This window comes from Alexandromys fortis, unplaced genomic scaffold (assembly GCF_014885135.2).
Source record: "Alexandromys fortis isolate MF-2015 unplaced genomic scaffold, M_Fortis_MF-2015_v1.1 scaffold_14, whole genome shotgun sequence".
NCBI lineage: Eukaryota > Metazoa > Chordata > Mammalia > Rodentia > Cricetidae > Alexandromys > Alexandromys fortis.
Window position 1 is genome coordinate 15,845,845 of NW_026067910.1, and position 6,472 is coordinate 15,852,316.

The window sequence follows — 6,472 nt, forward strand, 5'->3', positions numbered from 1 at the left end:
ACATTTTTATTTTAAAAGTTTATTTTGGTAAATTAAATCTTTCCAGGCCTCCTAATATATACCAATGACACATGTCCTCTGGGGAGACAATGGTGGTGGGAAACCATCCCAGTTCCCCCAGGGGCAATGCCTGGGGAGGAAGTCAGTACTTCTCTTTAGAAGGAAGATTGTGGCTGTACCAGTAAAACCTGCTTTGGCAGAGGACAGCGTTGAGACTTGGTTTTATGATTTTGTTTTCCTGTAAATCACTGCTGTCTAGAAGCAGCAGGCATGTACTATGGTGGAACCTTCCCATGACGTGTTTAGTTGTCTGTTATGGAGGTAATGAGGGCACGTGGTGCTAGAGGTTAAGGCAAGGAATGCTTCTGTTTGTAGCTCTGCTAGTTCCCCATTCTGCATACAAGGCAAAGAAAGCCTTTAGCTAAATATTCAGGTAGTTCCGGCAAAAAGCTACCAAAGGAGCGCATGTGCATCTTGAGGTATCCACTACAGTGTTCTGGATTCTGCCCTTGTACACAGAGCTTCTCCTAGCTGTGTCTTGTACTGGGGAAGTAGACTCTGACCAACCCTGTGGGCTGTACTAGAATATATGTGAGCAGTGTTAGAATATATGAGGATGGAGACATAGAGATGGCCCACCAGATAAAGGTGCTGACTACTAAGCCAGATGAAGTGGTTGTAATTCGCAGGACCCACATGGTAGAATGAGAGAACTGACTTCTAAGAGTTTTACCTTCACACTCAGGCTCTCTCTCTCTCTCTTTCTAGCGCGCGCTACACACACACACACACACACACACACACACACACACGCACACACGCACACACACATGCACACACACACGGATGCACGCATGCACACACATGCGGGGTGGGGAAGGAGTCGTGATTTGGGCTAAGAATAAATTGTAAAAGTCACGTCAGTGTAAGTCACAAAGGCGATATTTGAATTTTGAATATCCACAGATTCTGAAACACCCTCAAAACTTTAAAACTTAGATCATATTTTAATAGACTTGGTGTAATGGTGCATACTTGGAATCCTAGTACTTGTTAGGCAAGACGCATCATTATTTTGACTTTAAGTCCAGCTTGGGCTACATAGTGAGGTACTATCTCAAGAAAACCAAAGCAAGCTGGTGCTGACCATTAATCCCAGCACTTGGGAAGCAGAGGAAGGTGGGTCTCTGAGTTTGAGGTCACCCTGGTCTACAGAGCCAGTTCCAGGACAGCCATAGCTACACACGGAAACCTTTTCTCTAAAAACACAAACAAACAGGCAAAAGTCAGTGCAGTACTTGAGAATCCTTCTTTATTTTCTTGCTTAGAGGTATGGAATTACTGTTCAAGATCATATGGATGCTAATGGTGGAACAGAAGCCATCCAACAGCCATGAAAGCAACAGACTCCAGGGCAGGAGAGATGACGGCTCAGAGGTAAGCCAGATGACCCGAGTTTAATCCCCAAGACTTGGATGGTAGGACGAAAGAACGGCTTGCCTCAAACTGCCCTCTGTCATCCCTTTGTGCACAGTGGCCTGTCCACGGCTGTGTGAATGCATACCCACAGTCGCAAAACAAATTAATAAAAAACATAAAAAAATTTAATGTAGCACCTCTATATGTTAATTATGACATTTTAATACCTCTCTTTTTATGGGCAAATGGAATTTTAAGAATTTACTATAAATAAATACATATAAATGAATTTCCCATGAGGGCAATTTTCTTACAACATATGTTCTGAATAATCCCCCAGTATGTGCAATTTGAACACCGAGGCAACGGTGGTAGAAACAAATTCACAAAAAATCACAAAACAGTTACGCAACACATTTGGCTTTTCAGAATATTCTACAATTTTCTTAAGTGAACCCAGGCTAGGCTTTTAGAAAAGAACATAGCGGGTGGTAAAATAAGGTTAAAACAACCAGAAAAACAAAACAAAACAAAGTGCTGGCCACCTATTTATTAGCATACACCTTGTAAGTATAGAGCTAAGAATGTATGTTATTTTTGATGGATGGCAATTCATGCACTGAAGGTTTTACTGTGTGAAGGACAGCAGGAACCGTATATGCAAAGACTGGGAAGGGGCCTTTTCCTTTATAGACTCAGTGGTTTGAGATTATTACTGTTTGGCAAGCAGGAGGAAATTGGACTGCAATTTCAACAGCTTTGCAGAAATATTCCAAGAGAGAGTGTTGGCGAATGAGTCTCAACCCACCATGTGGCTGTCCTTTGGCCTTGTTGTCTGATGACTTATTCACAACTCACACACTCAGCTCTGAGGGTCCATATCCTGTAAATGGTTTTAAAAAAAGGTAAAAGCTTTAAAGAGACAGAGTACAGACAGTCACAGATTAAAAGGAGTAAAGAAAAATAAGCCACATAAAGATGGAATATACAAAGAGAGTCTGGATTATGTATATTTTTGTGTTTTCTTTGAATATTTTGACCACGAACGTGCTAAGAAACCAACATATATACTTTAAAGGTATCTTGACTTCAGATTTTGAGTCTAAGGATATGTTGCTTTGGAAAGAGGTTCTTCTTTTGTTTCCACAGAAGATGAGAACCTGTGAAATCATTCCAGACTAATAAGGTTTGATGGACAAAGACGAATTGAAAGGTAGCTGTAAACATCCCTATACCCAAAATACTTTGCCCAATAAACAGCAGGAATCAACTTGGAGAAGAACTACTCCCAAATTCCCAAATATTTGTTTATAAATGTTTGTTACATTTAAAGGGGGATATGCTATAGAGATGGATACCTTACATTGGTATGGATCTTGCTTTATTGATACAAAATTAAGGTCAATTTTGTTATACTGTGCATATATATTTCTGCTCTTGATTAAGGTATTGTGATTGTGCAGCTCATTTAAAAATGTAATGTATAATTAAGAAATATAAGTTAATAGATAGTAATCTATAATAGTCAAGCTTCTAATCATGCTAGTTAGGTTTTCTAGATATACAGAAATATATTTTAGTTAGATAGGCATTCTTCAAACCTTTCAAAGACTACAGAATATGACATTTAAAATGTTTTTAAAAATATAACTTTTCATGACAATAAGACACATCTGATCCTGGCAGCACAAGCTACTTCAAGAGGAAGATGGGCATTGAGGAGGCTCCTTCTGAAGTTTGTTAGCCATTTGGGCAAGGAACTGCTCTTGCCTGGGCTGCATGATGAACTGGACATGCAGGAGCCACAGAGAAATGACTGCTGAACTTGCTTAAGGTAAGATGATCCTTCATGGTTCCTGCTTCATAAAAGAGTCTGCAAGACATTCTGAGAAAGTGACTGACAAACTGCCAAAATAGGTGGAACCATCTTTGAAATTTCCTGCTTCATGGAAAAGTCTGCTGGGTACTATGGACCTGTAGGGTGAAGATGGATGCTCCAATAGTACAGAAGAACTTTGGGTGACTGTCCAGGCAGCAAGAAGCCTCTGTCAATTCTAGAGTTTTGGAAGTTGCTTACAATGAACTTATTGTTTACTTAGGTGATATTATGTCCTTCTGGAGTCATTGATGGAGTTGAAGAATTTATAGCTATAGTTTTCCTTAGTTATGAGAAAAGATAAACTAGATATAAATGTTGTAACTGTTACTCTTGCTTGATACCTTTTTTGTTAAATGTAATTTTACTATGTTAAAGTTAAAGCCTTCCTTTTTGTTTAAGCAGAAAAGGGGAAAAGGTGTGGGAGGTCCTTCTGTCTATGTGTTGCTTTTACTGGTTAATGAATAAAGAAACTGGCTTGGCCTAATAGGGCAGAACTTAGGTAGGTGGTCAGGGAGAAGCCATGTAGCCCCGCTGGAGACAGATGCCAGAACTTTAGCCAGTAAGCCACAGCCATGTGGTGATACACAGATTAACAGAAATGGATTAAATTAATATGTAAGAGTTAGCCAATAAGAAGCTAGAGCTAATGGGCCAAGCAGTGATTTATTCATTAACCAATAAAAGCAACACATAGATAGAAGGACCTCCCACACCAGGATTGCAGTTATGGATTTGAGTTATGAAAGGGAATATAACGCTAACTGTTTCTGTCACTGAATTTTAGTTTTTGATGGTAAGTGCATAAAATATATTTGATAGTGAAAATATAAAATCCAGTGTGATTTCTGTTTTTCTTTTCTAACTGCATTCAAGTTCATTGAGGTGTATAGACTATAGGTCTGGTTAATTTTGGTGTGTGCCTTTTTTATTTGCAAGTTTTTTCAATATTAAAGTTTATAAAAAGATTTTTAAAACAACAAATCTGGAGAAAGATTCTTAACACCTATTTTAGATGAGAATGTCCCATTCTTTTTGTGCAAACATCGTGAAAACAGTCTATTCTTTGTATTATACTGTAACATGATGTCATAAAACAATTTCTGAAATAGTATATTAATTATTTTCCTTTTTTCTGGTTCTCTTTTTTCTATTTTTTTTTGTTGTTGCTTTTGTTTCTTTGAAACAGAATTTCCCTGTGTAACCCTGATGGTCCTGGAACTCATTCTGCAGACAGGCAGGCCTCAAACTCAGAGATCCATCAGCCTCTGCCTCTGTCAAGCTGGGATTAAATGTGTGTTCACTATCTCCTTCTAGTCTACTAATTGTTTTACTTGTTGCTGCATCAAAAACTCGACAATTGTAGTTTAAGGAGGGATAGAGTCCATCATGGTGGGTTGGTGTGTTGACAAGAATGTTGAGGTAGTGAGTCACATTGTATCTATAACCAGGAAGCAGGTAGAAGACAGGAAGTAAGGTCATGATATAAAACCTTGAGGTCTATACCCTAGTACACACTTCCTCCAGTAAGCCTCCACTGCCTAAAGATTCCACAACTTCCAGGTCAAACATGGTCACCAGCTGAAGACAATGTACCCCAAATTATGACCCTACAGTGCGCATTTCAGATTCAAATCCTGACAGTTAGTGGACTCTGAGCCTGTATCAGCAACATCAACAATCAATACCTTTTGTAAACACGTATTTACAAACGGGGGCAGAGTTGGGACCAATCTGAGTTTTAACAAAGCCTTCAGTCAGCTTTTATCATTCTAAAGTTTGATTACAAGTGGTTTATGAACATGTCCACTGTCACTATATTTTCATTTAATCAATTAATATTGAGATTATGTTTCGGCAGACAACTGAACACAAGATAAATGATTTTCTTGTCTTATTTTGTGCATAGAAATTTCAATTTGAATTAGCCAACATTATACAGTTAGTCTGCTGGAATGATTTGTCTTTTAAAGTGTGAATTTGCTCCTATGTAATTGGTATACCGGGAATGAGATTATTATAAGGGAAATTTGCATTTACTGAACAGTATTTCACTGTCTAGACAAAATAGGTGAATGCATAAAAACTTCATACCTTTGAACTTTTCTTTGTAGGACTATACAAAGCTTGAACTCACCCATCACAAGGTTAGTCAAGGGCTCTCACATATCCACAGGAAGTGATACAACTCCTCGTTGATTTCACAGCATCTTCAACCATTTCATACCTGCTCACAAAGATATGGTCCTCTCATAAACAAACTTAAGGTCCTTTGTAATACAAAATGTTGCAGTATTATGTATTTGAATCCCTTAACAAATACACAATATGGCTAGCACCTTGTTAGGTATTTCTTTTTTAAAATGATATTTTGACATATTGGGGCTATGATATTCCAATACTCTTTTCTTTTGCACAGTCTGGATAGTTTCAGGAAATCCTGTGCTGCACTGAAGCAAACAAATTACAATTCGAGTAAAACTTAGCAGCTGTTACAACCCTTATTTTAGGACATTTTCTTTTACAATCACAGTTTTCTTATTAGTAACATCGGAATGAACTTGAAGTGTTTACCACAAGGGTGGACAGGCTTTCAAATATCTATCAGAGGCATGATGTCAGGGTTTTGGAGGTAGAAGCTAGAAGATCAAGGGTTCATTGTCATCCTTGGTAGGATCATTAGTTTCATTGTAAACTTCCTGCAACCTGAGGAAATAGTCTCTGTGAGGGGTAGTGGACACTGGTTGGCACATGGGTGTGTCTGTGGGAAGCTGTCTTAATTCAGCTAAGTGATGTGTAAAACCCAATCCACCAGGCAGGGTGTCCTGGACTGTGAAAAGAGTAGACAAACAGAGCTGAGCACAGGCAAGCAACATGCATGCATTTGTTTCGCTCTGATCTGGCCTGTGAGTGTGATGTGATCCAACTGTTTCAGGATGTTGCCTCGACCTCCCTGCTTGGATGGACTACAGCCTGGAATTGAGAAAATAAACTATTTCTTCCTAAGGTGACTTTTGTCAGTGTATTTTGTCAGAGAAACAAATGTCATTAGAACACTTAGCTACAGTAATTCTAGATCAGCCTGGGCTGTTTGAGATTCTGCCTTTGCCTCTGTCTTTCTTAGTCTCTCTCTCTTTCTTTCTCTCTCTCTCTCTCTCTCTCTCTCTCTCTCTCTCT